Raw genomic sequence first — 17852 nt, forward strand, 5'->3', positions numbered from 1 at the left:
GTCTTTAATAAAGGACAATGTCAAAAACTATTTCTTCACATCTTAACACCCATGTGAATTAGACAAGAGTTGGGAACTTTTTTCTTTCAAAATTGGCAAAATGTAGAAGCAAGGCAAAAAGGTCCCTATCAATGCTGTTTCCAGCTGTGGTTACTCTTGTCATGAGTCCAATCAGAAGATTTGGTGGTTGCTCCAATCAGAAACCAATAGATGTTTGCTATCATGCATAGATACGCCATTAAGCTACAGAAAAACGTCGACTCTATAATTGAAATATGTGTAATAGCAATCTCATGCTTATCTGACAATCATTCAAAGATTATATATAATGATTTGACATTAAACAGGATAAGCTACCAGTTTTCTAACAGATAGTAATTGTCATGAGAACAGATTTTAGCCTCCCTAGCTACATAGCTATAATGTGAATATTTTAATTATTTATATTTTAATTCTTCCATTTTCTTAGCCTTCAGAAATATCAGGAATATATTATATCTCAATGAGGATGTTTTTAGTGTAGCATGTAGCTTTCTGATGATGTAAATTAATAGAAGTCTGAAGAGCAACATAGAAAAAAATCTTTCATAGTTACAATTAGTCTTAACATTTGTTTCTCCAGTGGTCTTCATGCTGGAGTATGTTTTCCCTTAGGGATCCATTAAGACTTTCCACTAGGCACTCAGGCAGGAGTAATTTTAAGGAACTCCATTCCCAAATCTTCAACTGCTATATGTGCAGTGTTCTAGAATGATGTGCCTGACAATTTACTAATGGTCAGTGCATCATGGTAGAAGCTTCCTCTTATTTACTTTTTCTAATTACTTTTCTCCCACTTTACACAAGAAAGTCATAGATTTCACACAAAGGAAATCTTTATACGGTGCATTACCTCTTGTGAAGGCCCAATCAAAGGGATAATTTAGATAATTCTAATGACTGGGAAATAATTTCTTTTGCCAATCAGGTGGCTTTTAATTCTTTGCTTTCGATAATATTGAATGGAGAACTAATTCAGTAATTAGATATTTTTAATGAGAAACCAATATGTGATTTTCATCTTATAACTTGAAAGGAGTTCAATAAATTGAGTTTCATTACCACAACAAAACTTTTTATTCCCATCTATTTATATGAGAGCAAGTTATCTCAATAAAAATGTCTATAAAAAATAGGAATAGAATTGATCCTGAAAGCTGTTTCATTCTAAAATTGGGTACACAAACTAATTGAAACAGAACAAGAGTATCCATCATCTATTCCATTAAGAAATTCATTCTTAATAAAATTTTACTTACTGTCTTAAATGTTCATTTATTAAAATTTGTAACAAATTATTTTGTCTTGGTTAACTTAGATGACCATAGATAATTATAAATAAAAATATTTGTTTGTATGTATTTGCTGCAATTGGATATTATAGGATTATCTAGAAAATATTTTCATACTTTAAATTTCCTTTATAAGGATAAGATTACATGGGGAAGTAGAATGGAAATATAAAAACAAGATAAAAAAAGAATAATGGTAGATGTTTAAAGAATATCTTATTTTTTTCTTTAATGGATGATGGTAGGTATCAAACCACAATGATAATTAGATTTATTGGAAATATTTGAAATAGTATTCTCATATTTTTGTTTTAAATGGCAATATTTTAAAAAGAACACTAGCTCTTATAGAGTTTAGAAGCTATTTAACATTAAAATGATGAGAAAATTTAAATGTCAATTTAAAATAAATTTAAAATCTTTCAAATTTATTTAAGAGGGTGCAAATAAAATATTAGAATACCACTATTTTTATCTACCATGTGTAGATACGACTTATTTCATACAGGCTTTTGATGAAGGAAAGATGGTAGGAAGTATAAGCCCTTTTATCTCAGGAGAATCAGCAGTGCTGGAATTTTGTGACCCTGACTGACATACTCTATAATACATAAAAAGTTTAATTAGGACTAGAATACAAGTGACTATGTTTTGGCTCGAGATAAGCCAACATTTCTCCCAACAAAGAAACATCAGATCCTCCTAGAACAAGAAAGAGTTTGATCAAAAACTCATATCATTTTTGTTTTGTGTCTATGATGTGTGGAGTCTTTCTTATTTTTCCAATACAATGTTCTTTTTCTATTGCACACTCACCCCCTCCTCCAAATCTCACAGTTTGTCTAATGTACATATTGTTTTCTCTTAAATATTTTATAATTGGCATATACTATCAAAATTCTGAACTTCAACAATAAAGAAAATTTTGTAGGTGCTTCCAGACTAAAAGAGCAGGTAACCTGTCCAGTGTTTACATTACAAATGAGGGCAGTATTTGTTGTTCACCAGTCCTGTTTTCTCTGGTCCTATTCTTATATGTTGCTGCATTTCTTTGGACAGCTCTGTAGAGTGCAGAGCCTTCGCTAGAACCTCATGGTGCCCTGGAGCCAGTATGGTAAAGCAGACAAGAACTGAATCCTGAGGAAAGAGATTTGAGATATTTAACAGACTTTGACATTGCTGAGGTGAGCACAGACAATTCTCTACACCTTACAGGACTTTGATATCCTCACCTATGAATTACAGAAATTAAACTACAAACTTTTCTTCAAATTTTATTATTTTTATTTTTAATTAAGTTTATTGAGGTACCATTGGTTAATACAATTATATAATTTTCAGGTGTACATAATAATTTGACATCTGTATATTCTATTGTGTGTTTACCACCCAAAGTCCAGTTTTCTTCAGCTACCATATATTTGATCCCCTTTACCCACTTCGCCCTCCTCCTACCCCCCTATATTTGACTCCTTTACTCCATTTACCTCTCCCCTTTACTCTCACTCCCTACCCTCTGGTAACCACTAGTCCATTGTCCATATCCCTGAATCTCTGTTTGTTTGTCCTGCTCATTTGTTGCTTTTAGGTTTATATCCCACATATAAGTGATATCATGTGATTTTCAACTTTTTCAGTCTGGCTTATTTCACTTAGCATAATTATCTCGAGGTCCATCCATGTTGTCACAAATGGCAGTATTTCATCTCTTCTCATGGCTGAGTAATATTCCATTGTGTATATGTACCACAGCTTCTTTAACCAATCATCGATCATAGGAAACTTCAGTTGCTTCCATGTCCTGGCCACTGTGAGTAATGCTGCTATGAACATTGGTGTGCACATATCTTTTCAGATATGGGTTTCCAAGTCTTTGGGGTAAATACTCAGTAGAGAGATTGCTGGATTATATGGTATATCAATTCTTAGTTTTTTGAGGAACTTCCATACTGTTTTCTATAGTGGCTATACCAATTTGCAGTCCTGCCAGCAGTGTATGAGGGTTATTTTTATCCGCATTCTCTCCAACATTTGTTATTACTTGTCCTGTTGATTATAGCTATTCTAACAAGTGTGAGATGGTATTTCATTGTGGTTTTGATTTGCATTTCCCCAATAGCTAGCAAAGTTGAGCATCTTTTCAAATATCCGTGGGCCATATGAATGTCCTCTAGGGAGAAGTGCTTGTTTAGGTCCTCAGGCCATGTTTTGATTGGATCATTTGCTTTTTTGTTGTTATTGAGTTGTATGAGTTCTTTGTATATTTTGGACATTAGGCTCTTATCTCAGGCGTTGTTTGCAAATATATTTTCCCATTCGAATGGTTGTCTCTTTACCTTTTGCTAACCAGAAGCTTTATAGTTTGATATAGTCTCATTCATTTATTTTAAGTATGAGGTCCTTGAGTTTAGTGCCTATGTTTTCTTCTATGCATTTTATTGTTTTGGGTCTTATATTCAGATCCTTAATCCATTTTGAGTTAATTTTGGTGTATAATGATAGACAACAGTCGAGATTCATTCTTTTGCAGGTGGCTTACCAGTTTTCCCAGCACCATTTATTGAAGAGGCTTTCCTTTCTCCATCGTATGTTTTTGGCTTTTTTGTAGAAAATTATTTTCCCATATAAATATGGGTTTACTTCTGGATTCCCAATTCTGTTCCACTGGTCTGTGTGTCAGTTTTGCTGCCAATACCATGCCGTTTTGATTACTGTTGCTTTGTAGTATAATTTGAAGTTGGGCAGAGTATGCCTCCAGCCTTGATTGTTTTTTTCTCAGGATGGCTTGGCAATTTGGGGTCTTTTGTGCTTCCATACAAATCTGATGATTTTTGTTCTATTTCTTTAAAAAATGCTGATGGGATTTTGCTGGGGATTTCATTCAAACTGTACAATGCTTTAGGTGATATGGTAATTTTAACTATGTTGATTCTTCCAATCCAAGAATGTGGAATATCTTTCCATTTCTTTGTATCTTCTTTGATTTCTTTTAATAGGGCCTTGTAGTTTTCATTCTATAGGTCCTTCACATGTTTCGCTAAATTTATTCCTAGGTATTTTATTCTTTTTCTTGCGATTGCAAAGGGAATTATTTTTTCCACTTCTTTTTTTGACACTTCATTATTAGAGTATAGGAAAGCTATGGATTTTTGAACTATGATTTTGTATCCAGAAATTTTATTGTATTTCCTTATTGTTTCTAGAGTGTTCTTGTGAAGTCTTTAGGGTTTTCTATATAGAGAATTATGTCATCCACAAATAGTGACAGTTTGACCTTTTCATTTCCTATTTGGATGCATTTTATATCTTTCTCTTGTCTGATTGCACTTGCTAGGACCTCCAATGTTATATTGAGTAACAGTGGCGATAGTAGACAGCCTTGCCTTGTTCATGATCTTAGAGGGAAGGTTTTTAGTTTTTCACTATTAAGTATAATGTTGGATGAGGATTTGTCATAGATGGCTTTTATTATGTTAAAAGCCATTTATGACATCTTGTATTATGTTCCCTTCTATACCGATTTTGTTAAGTGTTTTGGTCATAAATGGATGCTGGATCTTGTCAAAGGATTTTTCTGCAACTATTGAAATGATCGTGTGATTCTTATTTTTTAATTTGTTTATGTGGTGTATCACATTAATCTATTCATGTATGTTAAACCATCTCTGTGCCCCTGGGATGAAGCCCATTTGATCATGGTGTATAATCTTTTTAATATGTTGCTGTATTCGGTTTGCTAGTATCTTATTTAGGATTTCTGCATCTGTGTTCATGAGAAATATTGGTCTGTAGGTTTTTTTTTTGGTGCTATCTTTACCAGGTTTTGGTATCAGAGTAATATTGGCCTCATAAAATGAGTTAGCAAGTACTGCCTCTTCTTCGATTCTTTAGAAGAGTTTGAGAAGAATAGGTATTAAATCTTCTTTGAATGTTTGGTAGAATTCACTGGTGAAGCCGTCTGGTCCTGGACTTTTACTTTTTGGTAGGTTTTTGATGGTTGTTTCAATTTCCATACTGCTGATCTATTTAGATTTTCCAGTTCTTCCTGATTCAGTCAAGAAGATTATATTTTTCTAAGTACTGGTCCATTTCTTCCAGGTTATTAAATTGGGTGTTATATACTTTTTCATAGTATTCTTGTATGATTCTTTGTATTTCTGTGATGTCAGTTATAATTTCCCCTTTCATCCCTGATTTTGTTTATTTGTGTCCTTTCTCTTTTTTCTGTAGTGAGTCTAGCCAGAGGTTTGTCAATTTTATTAACCTTCTCAAAGAACCAACTCTTTGTTGCATTTATTTTTTCTATTTTTTTGTTTTGTTTTGTTTTCAATTTCATTTATTTCTGCTCTAATTTTGATTATTTCTTTCCTTCTTCTGACTTTACGCCTCATTTGTTCTTCTTTCCTAGTTTTTTAAGATGAAGCATTAGGTTGTTTATTTGGGCTCATTCTTGTTTTTGGAGATAGGCTTCTAATGATATAAACTTTCCTCTTCTGACCACTTTTGCCGTGTCCTAAAAGTTTTGATATGTTGCACTATCATTATTATCCGTTTCTACGTATCTCTTGATCTCTTTTTTTATTTCTTCCCTGAACCAGTTATTCTTTGGTAGCATGTTGTTTAATCTCCATGTATTTGTGGTTCTTCCTGATTTCTTTATGCAGTTGATCTCTAGTTTCAGAGCATCATGATCAGAGAATATGGTTACTATGGTTTCAACTCTCTTATATTTGTTGAGGCTATCTCTATGTCCCAGTATGTGGTAAATTCTTGAGAACGTTCCATGTGCACTTGAGAAGAATGTATAAGCAGCTGTTGGGGGATGGAAGGCTCTGTAAATGTCAATTATGTCCAGTCGGTTTAATGTGTTATTTAAAGATGTCATTTCCTTATTGATTTTCTGTTTGGATGATCTGTCCATATCCAACAGTGGAGTATTTAGGTCCCCTACGACAATAGTGTTTTGGTCTGTTTCTCCCTTTAGTTCTGTTAGTAATTGCTTTACATATTTCAGTGTCCCTCAGTATCTTTCTTTACCTGTTTTATTTTTAAGTTTATTTCTTCTGATATTAGTACCACTACTCTCACTTTTTTCTGAATGCCATTTGATTGAAATATCATTGTCTGCCCTTTCACTTTGAGTCTATATTTGTCTTTGGAGCTGAGATGTGTCTCCTGGAGGCAGCATATGGTTGGGTTTTGTTTTTGATCCATTCTGCAACTCTGTGCCTTTTTATCAGTGAGTTCAGTCCATTTACATTTAGGGTGATTATTGAAATATGAGGTCTTCCTATATCCATTTTATTTTTTGCTTTCTGGTAATTTGGTGTTTCCATTGCTTCTTTGTCCTTGTTTCTGTTTTCTTTATTTTGGTTGGCTTTTGTGGATTTTTCTTCTGGTTCGTCTTGTTCTATGTTATATACTTCAGTTCTGAATCTTTGGTGTGTGGTTACCATTACGAATATGAAAAAGATAGTTAAATGTATATACATATATGTATGTGTGTGTGTATATATATATATATATATATATATATATATATATATATATATATATATATATATATACAGTTGTCCATTTTCTTCTGCACGTGCCTTATCTCCATCCCCCTTTGAGAATTTGGATCTTTGAATCTTCCCTTTTTCAGTCATTGTTGTCTCAATTTGTCCCTATGTGTGCTGAACGTTCATTACTATCTATAGCAATTCCCTTCTTATTATTTAAGCTTATAATGCCCTGTTCTTAGTAAGGGTTGCACTCCTCTGCTTCTATTTGCCTGATAGTTACTTTACTCCAGATTATATATTTTCTTTTTTTTTTGTCATTTTGTTTTAGGTGAGCTGACCCCTTTCAGTATTTCCTGTAGTGCAGGCCTCATAGTGGAGAATTCCCACAATTTTTGTCTGGAAACATCTTAATTTCTCCTTCATATCTAAAGGAGAGTGTAGCTGGATACATTATTGTAGGCCAGGAGTTCCTTTCACTTAATAGTTTAAATATATGATTCCATTCCTTTCTGGTTTATAAGGTTTAAGCTGAGATGTCTGAAGATAATGAATAGGTTTTCTTTTATAAGTTATTGTTTTCCTCTGTCTGCCCTGAGAATTCTGTCTTTGTCATTGATTTTTGATAATTTTAAAACAATGTGTCTTGGTGAAGCCTTTTGGGTTGATATAATTGGGTGTTCTGTTGACTTCTCGAATTCCAAGTTCCAGCTCATTCCTTAGATTTGGGAAATTCTCATCAACTATTTGTCTGAAAATGCTTTCTAGGCCCTGATCCTTTTCCTCACCTTCGATAATAACCATTATTCTTATGTTTCTTCTCCTGGTGTTATCAGCTAGTTCTTGAATTTCTCTTTCATTATTTTTCATTCTTCGGTTTCTCTCTTCTTCCTTCTGATTTATTTCTAGATATCTGTTCTTGATATCATTGATTCTTTCTCCATTTGGTCGACTCTATTTCTCAAGCTTGCTATTCATTTTTCAATAATTGCAGTTTGTTTGTTTGTTTCCAGAATATCTATTTTGTTCTTTTTGAGGATTTCAATCTCCTTGCTCTGCTCATCTAGATGTTTTTTCAGTTCCTGAAATTGTTGATATGACTCATTTTGGAATTCACTGAGTTTTTTCAGAAGTACCATCCTGAATTCTCTGTCATTTAAGTTGTATGTTTTTATGTCTATTTACTTATTTTCTGGAGATTTTTCTCTTCCTTTCTCAGATGCCTTGTCACCTTGGTTGTTCATGGTGTTTGATGGACTATTTCTCTGCCTGAGCATTAATGGAAGTGTATTCTGCTGTTTTTCCAGAAAGATTTATTTTATAAAGGTCTCTCTTTAGCCTGCTTCAGAGAAGGCGCTTTTCTTTTGGTTTCCAGTAGGTAGTGTCTAAGCCTCTTGGATCTCTGCTGTATATAAAGCTTTAATAATGCCTTTTTATTTTCTTATAGATATTTAATCATGCTTGCTACCCTCAGTTTCAGTCCCTGTCAGTGTTCGCATCAGTCTTGGTAGCATTTGCTCAGATTCCTCTGGGGCTCTGCGATGTTTCGTCTTGGAGGGTTTGTGGAGGAGGGGCCATCTGGGTTGGGGTATAGAGGCTGCAGTTCAGCCTTGGTTTTGCAACTGCAGCTAGTAAAAATAAACTGTTGTTTTTCTGCTGTCCCACTTCTCTGCTTTCTGCTCTGATGACTGGGGCTGCCATTGTCCACTTGGAGCTCACAGAACTCCCAGGCAGGACTGTTCAGGGAACTCGCTGCACCTTCTCCCTTTCTCCTCCTCCTACAGGGAACTCCAGAGGCTGTGAGAGGCAGCTTCTTTATTTCTCCCAGTCTACCACCTGACACCCAGGGGCATGACCTGTGGTAGCTCTTATGTGCAGATCCCATGCTCAATCGTGCCGGTGTGCAGTTTGGGTGTTTTCTGTTGAGTTTTAAATGTTCAGCTTATTGTTGTTTCAAGAGGAGGAGATCTTGGAATGTCTCTCATTCCACCATGTTTCTCAAAACAAAAAAACAAAAAACAAAACAACTCTTCAAGTTTTAAACGTTTGTAACTCTATGTGAGAACTTTTTAGGATGATGAAATGTTGTAGTTCATGACTATTGTCATGGTTATGCTATGCTATTGTGTCCATTGTAAAAACTCGCTGGTGAATTTTGTCGTCATAAAGCTGACAAAAATTTCTGACTTTCAGAAGTAGTAATAATAGTAAAACTCATTGATCGTTGTATGTCAGCTGGTAATTTCTTTACATGTATTGTTTCATCAATGTATTGTATGTACTATAAGAATTTGATGCAATTTTTATCCCCATTCTAGTGGGGATAATGCCAAGATCTAAAGATGTTAGTGACTTGTCCAAAGTCACAAACTTAGTGAGTGGCAAAGCCAGAACTCCAGTATATTTCTGCCAATTGCAAAGTCAGTGTTTGAATATTTCTTTCCTATTATAAGAAAAGCTGGGTAATGAATCATATATACTAACCTACTCCCTCCTAGATCTATACATAAGGAACAAGACAAGAGGATATTTTTTTCATCAGCATTAAGGATTAGCAAGGGTTTCTAGGATCATTCTGATTCCCACGACAGGCCTGAAATTCCATATCGTTTTTTTTTTTTTGTGTGGACTCAAAAGCACCACTGCTTACATGGAAAAATGCAGGAAAAAAGGAGGCATGAAAACCCAAAAAAATCACAACACAGGGACTTATGTTCTTCTTACTGATACATATACACATTTTAATTTAAGATGCACAATCAGATGATTGTAAGTTATCAGGTACACATAGAGAACCTTAAAGGAATGCTAAACTTTGCCATCTCCCTAACCTGAATATCGTCATAGTCCCCTATAAACTAATCCTGCACTGTGTGCTTTTGTCAGAAAATGTGCTGTAGCAGGTGGTTTTTAGAGAAAGAGAATTTTCCTATTATCTGCAAGGTTATTAGTGACCTTATTTTAAGTAGCAATAAAGAAACACATCTAAAATAACCTAAAGAAGCAGGCTTGGTTAACAAAACCAAGTTAAAAAAAGAAATGAACATTAGTTTGTTTCATGAGAATTTCTATAACGGCCCATATCGTTTTGGGTATGTTTAAATGTTTTTTTGAAAAAAGATGTAATTATAATGTGTGTATTTTAACGATATATGGCATGAAGTAATGACTGAAATGCTCTCTCTCCAAATCAACATGAAAGCTGCGTATACTGGGGGAACTGAATGGTAGTACCCACAGGGAACTGAAATGTGTCTACAAATTAAAGATTGGTTCTGGGAGGCTTTAGTCTTTCCCAGGAGAACATTAACTGCATTTAAGGTCTAAAAGTCATACCCTTGGTAATTTTTTCTGAAAAAAAGTTATCATTGGATTTTTTGGGTCACTGTATGTCAGCTAATGTATGAGTGGTAGATGCTATCTGCTTCAGTCATTGAGATCTAATTGTACTCATTCGTATGAATTAAAAGTATTTATTTTATTTCTAGAAATTTCTTAAATGTGGTTTCATTTGAGGTTTCCTAGAAGATTTAAATGGTAACATTCAAAATACATTTAGAATTACTACAGGATATGTTTTATTGGAATAGGAGAGAGGAAGCATCATGATTAAGTTAAGATTAATTTATAAAAGGTGCTTTAAGGGGAAAAAAACCTGCCTCTCATTCAGTTTTTCAAAATTTGGTGTCATCTATGTTAAAATCACCCAGCGAGATCAGCAAAGCATGTGTTCTACTTTAGGCTTGCTTTTGAATTTAGCCTTATTTTTGTGTGTAGAAGCAGAATGAATTATAAATGATTATAACATTTAAATTCTAGGTTTATTTTCAAGTGTAGTTGATTTGACTTAAATAGGAATTCTGTAGCTATTTAGTAATTAGGAATGATAATTCCCTGCAATTCATAATTGGGCCCCAAACAGGTGTTTTCTTTCTTTTTTTATTTTCTAAAAAAATTAGATATAGTTTCAGCTTTTGCAGAAAAATACATTTGCAAATGGCTATGAGCTAAAAATAAATTTAGCTGAATATAAAAGACAGGAAGTTTGTATTTTTGTTATATTTTTAGAAACGATTATTGAACAAGTCGAAGGAAACTGCATTCCTAATAAATGTGTGCATTATTTGAGGTTTTGATGGCAATTAATCAGTAAAAGATGATGGTTTAAATTGGCATTAAGGAATAGTAATAGAATAGAATAGAAAGAGAATTAAAAGGAAATAAAATAATATGGTTATGTGTAACCCATTACTCCAGATGATACATGCACACACAAATGTATGTGTGAAAAATTGGACTATTCATATTATGAACTAAACAATATAGAAAAAAGTTACATCGTATTTCGCCATTAGAATTAAAATAATGATGGGCCACAATTTATTTGGGACTATTAATGACCATATACTTCTAAAAATGGTGTAATCTTAATAAGGTAAGAAGTTATTAATGAATGGCCTGCAGCAATTTCTCAATCCAAAATGTCAATTTAAAAATGGTTTGGATGGAGTATTTCTGATTACATTCCCTAAGTAGCATGTGCTTAAAATGGTTTACAGACCGCAAAGCAGAATTAAGAAGAAGGTTATTGCAAACTAAACCTATCAAGAGGATCCACAGTCTCATTAAGGTGTACCAGCTGACTCATGGGATTCTTCTAAGAATAACTACAGAAGCAAAACGGATAGTCTGTAACAATGTTACTGAGACAAAGTTTCCTTCTTATTTAAAAGGAATGCAAAGTTAAAAGGCTCTGACTTTCATGAAATAATGCATTAGGAAACAGTGACCTACACTGAAGATGTTTACTGGAAGATTGCAGCAATTAGTCAGACGGTAGGTCATTCCTCTTATTTGGCTCCATTATGATGGAGGATGTATGATGTCTGTTTAAAAATTTCCCTTTACTTAGCTATTTTACCAAGTTTATGTCTGAAAATTTACCAAGTTAGAATTTACCCTATTTTAAAGTTTATTTTATTTTAAAGTTATTTTTACTTTCCTCTTTGAAAAATGAATATAGGCTCATTTGAAAGTAGAAAAAAAAGAAAATTCATAAGGTTTTTTCCCTCAGAGATAAACAATTTGATGTGCTGTGTAATTTGAATAACTGAGAAATCTCCTAATATTATTACTATGTTGTATAAATACAGACTTTATTGTGATCGAGTGTATATTCACATATACAACATAAAATACCACATGATTGGAGAAAGGTACAGGTGCTGTAGGCACTATGTGTATAGGAAATCTGAGCAGACCACTCTGTGAGTCACTCCGTCTGCTACCAAAATTGATGGGAAGATGCTAGGCCATGAGAAAATAGCTTTGGACCATTCTTGGGCCTTCTTAAATCCAGCCACATTGATCTTCTAGGCAAGAATGCTTTCTTAGCAAACTCCTTTGCAATTTTATTATAATTCCTTCTTCACGTGTTTCCAATTCCAATTCTAGCTAAGTGAGGATTCCTTGGGCTCTTCATAGGATTGTGTTTTCATTTTGGTTAGTAATGCTAATCATAAAAGTGATCTGAATGAAGTTTTGAGTAGGCAACAGGATGACCCAAAAAGTAACCAGGTTATGCCACAGCCCTGTCATAAATTCATTAAACCCATACAGTTTAGTATTAAACCAAATTCCTCCTGATAACATCCTTATAATTAAAAATTGAAGTACACTGTGCACTAATTTGTTTATATTGCATCTTTATCAGAGTAGACACCTTAGTCAATATCAGAATATGGAAAAAAGATATTGATTTTGAAGACTTTCACTGAGAGACTAAGAGTTTAAACAATTTTCTAGTAACATTTTCCATGTAAAGATTTAAAAACAAGAGAATAAAGTTCACTTTGATAACTTACTTGATTGAATTACTTGGCTGAGCCCACAGAATATGAACATATTGATGAATATTTTTCCATCATAGACAAAAAGAATAATACTTAGATCTATTTTGAAAAACAAGTCTCGACTTTATTTCAGTTTCTAACCGAAGAACCAGCCTATTTCTTATGAAAATTTTCTCTTGACATTTCTGCCTTCAATGCATCAAGCTTCTATTCATATATATTTATTTTTGTCCTTTTAACAGCTGTGTCATCTAGCAATCACGGATCTGATTTGATTTTCTTCAAAGATCTGATCTCAGATACCTTATCCTCACAGCAGGCAATTTTTATGTAAAATACTGATATCAACTCTAATGGATCTGAGGATAGTTTTAAAACCTTTCTACATTAATGACCTTTCAATTGTATTTAAATGTCATGTCTCCTATATGCTGTGATGAATGCGACATTGCCATTATAATGTTCTAAGTAACCACTCTGAATGGGACACCGTCCATTTTTCAAAATTGTAATTGACTAATGCAATATATTATTACAATTTATGACTTCCAAGGGGAAAATATCCATTTAACTTAGATGAGTGTTTAGTTATAAATGTGTGATTATGTGGTTACTTCGCTATTACAATATATTTAGAAAAAATGGATCTTAGAGTGAAAACTGGTCTGATAGATTTATCAGAGTTCCATGTGTTGATACCTATGTAAAGTTGCCAAATTATTTTTTTGGGGGGAAGATATGGAGCAGGTGACAGAGCAGTTATTAGTACATTGTCAAATATCTAAAAGCAAATATAGCAATGCTAAAAAAATTTTATTGAGTTATAATTGCCATACAATAAACTGCAAGTGTTTAAATTTCACAATTTGATCAGTACTGATCTATGTATATACCCATGAAATCATCACCACAATCAAGAGAATGAAGATATTCATTACCCCCCAAAGTTTACCTTTGTAAATCCTCCATTCTATTCCTCTCTGTCTATCCTTTCTGCATATACCGGCAACCGCTGATCTTTCAAATGATTAGCTGATACTTTCCAGAGTTCTAAATAAATATAACCATACAGAATGTACTATTTTTTGACTGGCTTCTTTCATTCAGCATAATTATTTGTAAAATTCAGATATATTGCCATATGTACCAATAGTTCATTCTTTTTATTAATGAATCATATTCCATAGTACAGATACCAAATGCCTATTTATAGGCATTTGGGTTGTTTCTGTGTTTGGTTAGTACAAATAGAGCTTGTAAAACTACAAAACATTGAAAAAAATTAATCTATATGTTTAATTCAATCTCAATGAAAATACCAGAAAGTATTTTTATAGACATTGAGAAGATGATTCTGAAATGTATATGGAATAAACAAAACAATTTTGGAAAAATTATGCGGTTGGAGGATACAAACTACCCAATTTCAACATTAATCATAAGTAGAACAGTGTGGGATTGGTGAAAAGATATTATGTATAGATAATGGAAGAGATTACAGAGGCCAGAAATAGGCCCACACAAATATGGTCGATTTATTTTTAACAAAATTGCAAAGACCATTTGATGGAGAAATGGTTGACTTTTAAACAAATGGTTCTAGAACTGAATATCTCCATATTTAAAAGAACGACAAATAAGGAACCTCAACACATCATACATTTTAAATAAAAATTAACTGTAATGAATTATAACCCTATGATATTGGCTGTGGGTTTTTTGCAGATGCCCTTTAGTGTGTAAAGACATTTTATTTGTAGTTTACTGGGAGTTTTTTTATGAATGGATGTTGAATGTTAAATATTTTTTTTAGTATTTTGGCATCTATCAATATGATCGTTTGTTTTTTCTTAGTCTAAGATGGCAAATTACATGTATTTATTTTTAAATATTGAACAAGACTTGTATTCTTGGAATAAATCCCACTTGATGATATATTATCCTTATTCATGATGTATTATTCTTTTTTTGGTATTGCTATATTTGATTTTTTTTTCTTATAATGCTTTTGTCTAGTTTGGTATAGGGGTATTATTGGCCTCATAAGGTGACTTCTGAAGTATTTATTTTTATTCTATTTTTTGGAGAAGACTGAAGAATTGATATTCTCTAAACCGTTGGTACAATTTGCTAGCGAAACTCTCAGGATATTCAGTTTTCTATTTTGGTGGATTTTAACTATAAATTCAATTTCTTTAGATATAAAGCTACTCATGTTATCTTTTTTTTTTCTGAAATGAATTTTGATAGTTTGTGGTTTTCAAGGAATTGGTCCATTTTATGTATGTTGTCAAGTTGATTGGCATGGTGTTGTTTATAGTATTTCTCTTATTTCTATTCAATGTCCACAGGAGGAGTAGGATGTTTCCAGTTTTATTCCTGATATTAGTCATTTGTGTCCTCTCTCTTTCTCATCAGCTGGATAGATGCTATCAATTTCATTCATCTTCTCAAAGATCCAAGTTTTGGTTTCGTTAAATTTATTTGTTGTTTCTGTTTAAATTTCTGCTCTGATTTTTTTTTCTCTCAAGTATCTTAAGGTGGAAGGTTAGATTACTAATTTTCTACCTTTCTTCTCTGAAAATAAGCATTTAATACTATATATCCCCCTTGAAACACTGTTTTAGCTATAGTCTACAAATTTTGGTGTGCTTTATTTTCATCTTTATTTAGTTTAAAATATTTTTAAACTTCCCTTGAGAATTCCTTTTTGACCTATGGATTATTTAGAAGTATGTTTTCAAATTTCCAAATATGTAGGGAGTTTTTATATTGTTTTGTTCACAATGTTAGTTAAATATCTTTATGGTCAGAGAACATACCTTTTATAACTTGAACCTTTTTAAATTTGTTGAGATTTGTTTTAATTCCCAGAAAGACCACTTTGATAAATATGAATTTTATATATATGTATGTACATATATATATTATTCATATTTATATAAATATATATATATTATATACATATATATAATATTCATATTTATATTTATCAAAGAAATGCTACATCTGTAACTGTATTCAAAAATAAATTTTGTGAAAGTGTTGATTTCCCTGCATATAGAAAGAGATAAGGAAAGAAGGAAAAAAGAGAAAATTAAATGTTCGTAGAACAATCAAGCAGTAAATGAAGCTTGACTTAGAATATGTAAATTGTTTATGTTACAAAATTTTGGGAAGACCAAGGGTAACTGCAATATTGCCTCTAAGAAGTATGCCTTGCCATCCCATTTCCTAAACTCACTGAAGGTAACATTGGCCCTTCATATTGAAGATCTAATCATATAGGCTTAAAATTAGAGGTAAGGTTAACAAACATGGTGGCATTTGCTTAATGATTGTTATTTTACTTCTTACTTTACTTGTTAGCCAATAACTCAAAAGGCTATGATATTACTAACTCTGTCACACACCAGAGTACTTCTAGATTTGAAAATAAATTGAGTCAAAAATTAACACAGTTTTCATCAAAGACCATAATATGTCTTTTCCCTCTCGTTAATTGTATATATATAATTTGCTCAAGTATCTATTTCATTTCCCTAGTGAGGGCATACTCTTAAATTAGTGTTGAAGTTCTCAGTAGTTTATTCCCTCTCTCATGTCATTAGAAAGGCTTCCTAGAAGTGCACCAAAAGGCATTTTATGTAAGATATATAATCGTTTTATCTAGTTTTTGGATATAAGAATTGTCTCAGGAGAGAAAGATGCTGAGATATTTTAAATTCAGGGGTCTTGGCCTATGTGACTTTTAAATTTTTCTTTCTAAAGAAAATCGTTATTTTCTTTAATAATACATTACATCAGAATTTTGCAAACAAAGAATGGTTTTAAATAATCTCTTTGAAGAGAAATTTGGCAATACCACCTAAGGTTGAAGATGAGCATGCCTTATGAGCTATTAATTTCTCTTCTTGGTTTCTATTCTAGAAAAAAATGTGTACATGTATACATATACTAGGATTTTTTTAAGCAATGTTTTCATAGAAAAAATTGCAAACAATTTCGACTTTTCAAGATAAAGTATATTTAATCAACTAAGTATTATATCGAAATCAAAATGATTTAACTAGCTATACTAGCTAATTTTTCTCCGGGCGAGGCCTGGCTGGGGAGCGTGCTCGGGGCGGAGCTCGGAGAGTTGCGCCGGCCCAGGTGCACCCGCGCTCTTCCTCCACCCGGATCGCTCCTCTTGGCGCGACCTACGCCTGTGGAGCTCCGGCCACGCAGGATCGCAGCCTGCGGCCTTTTCTCCGTGGACACCGAGCGTGTGCCGTGCCGTGACGTCGATGTCATCTTCCCGTCCGACGTCACCTTACTCTGGGCCTTGGTCCCTGCGTCCGGACCCTGCACGTCCTCAGTGTCTGAGCCATCTGGGTCAGGTGAGCTGGGCGCGTGTGAAAAAGGACAGCGACAGGGTGGGGGTGGGGAGGTGTAAGTTCTCATCTCGTGCCTTTACCTTGGTAGCCACCCCCACCCCTACCCCCCACCCCACCAACTTCTAGTCTGGACACGTAGGTGCTGAGCACTCAGATGTTGTCTTCTCTTCAGGCTGGCCCTTCAGGTTGTCTCCGGTGGTGACTCTGCCACACTCATATGAGCCCCGCCTCTTAAAAAATTTAATAGAAACAAATCAAACACGTAATTTTGAATGAGAAAGATTTCAAGAGAGAAATACCATTTATGTAAGTAGAAACCTCACTATAAATGTATGGCTTCAACATGCCTACATATTCAATAGAACTACAAAACATGAATTAAAATCATATTTTGTATCTTGAGGATAGTAGTTCCCTTTAAGAAGGAAAGAAGGGAAGTGGATCTGGGGTGGTTTTAGGTACATTTTTATTCCTTTAAATGAAGACAGTAGTCTGAAACAAATACAGCAAACTATAAGCATGGTTTAATATTAAAAGTACAAGGATTTTTGTTACATAATTTTTATATGATGAAGTAGTCTATGCTTTAAAATGAAAAATAACTCAGAACTTATATATCAGTTTATTTGAAGTCTAAGTTGAAGTTTTCAGGTACCTTGGTATTCTAGATAGTCTGAAAGCACAATCTTCAGGGGTCTTACAGTCCATTTTCTCAATTTTTTATTGTGGTAAAATACATGTAATATAAAATTTATTGTCTTAGCCATTTTAAGTGTACAATTCGAT

Source organism: Pteropus medius, unplaced genomic scaffold (assembly GCF_902729225.1).
Source record: "Pteropus medius unplaced genomic scaffold, Ma_sr-lr_union100, whole genome shotgun sequence".
NCBI classification, from domain to species: Eukaryota; Metazoa; Chordata; class Mammalia; order Chiroptera; family Pteropodidae; genus Pteropus; species Pteropus medius.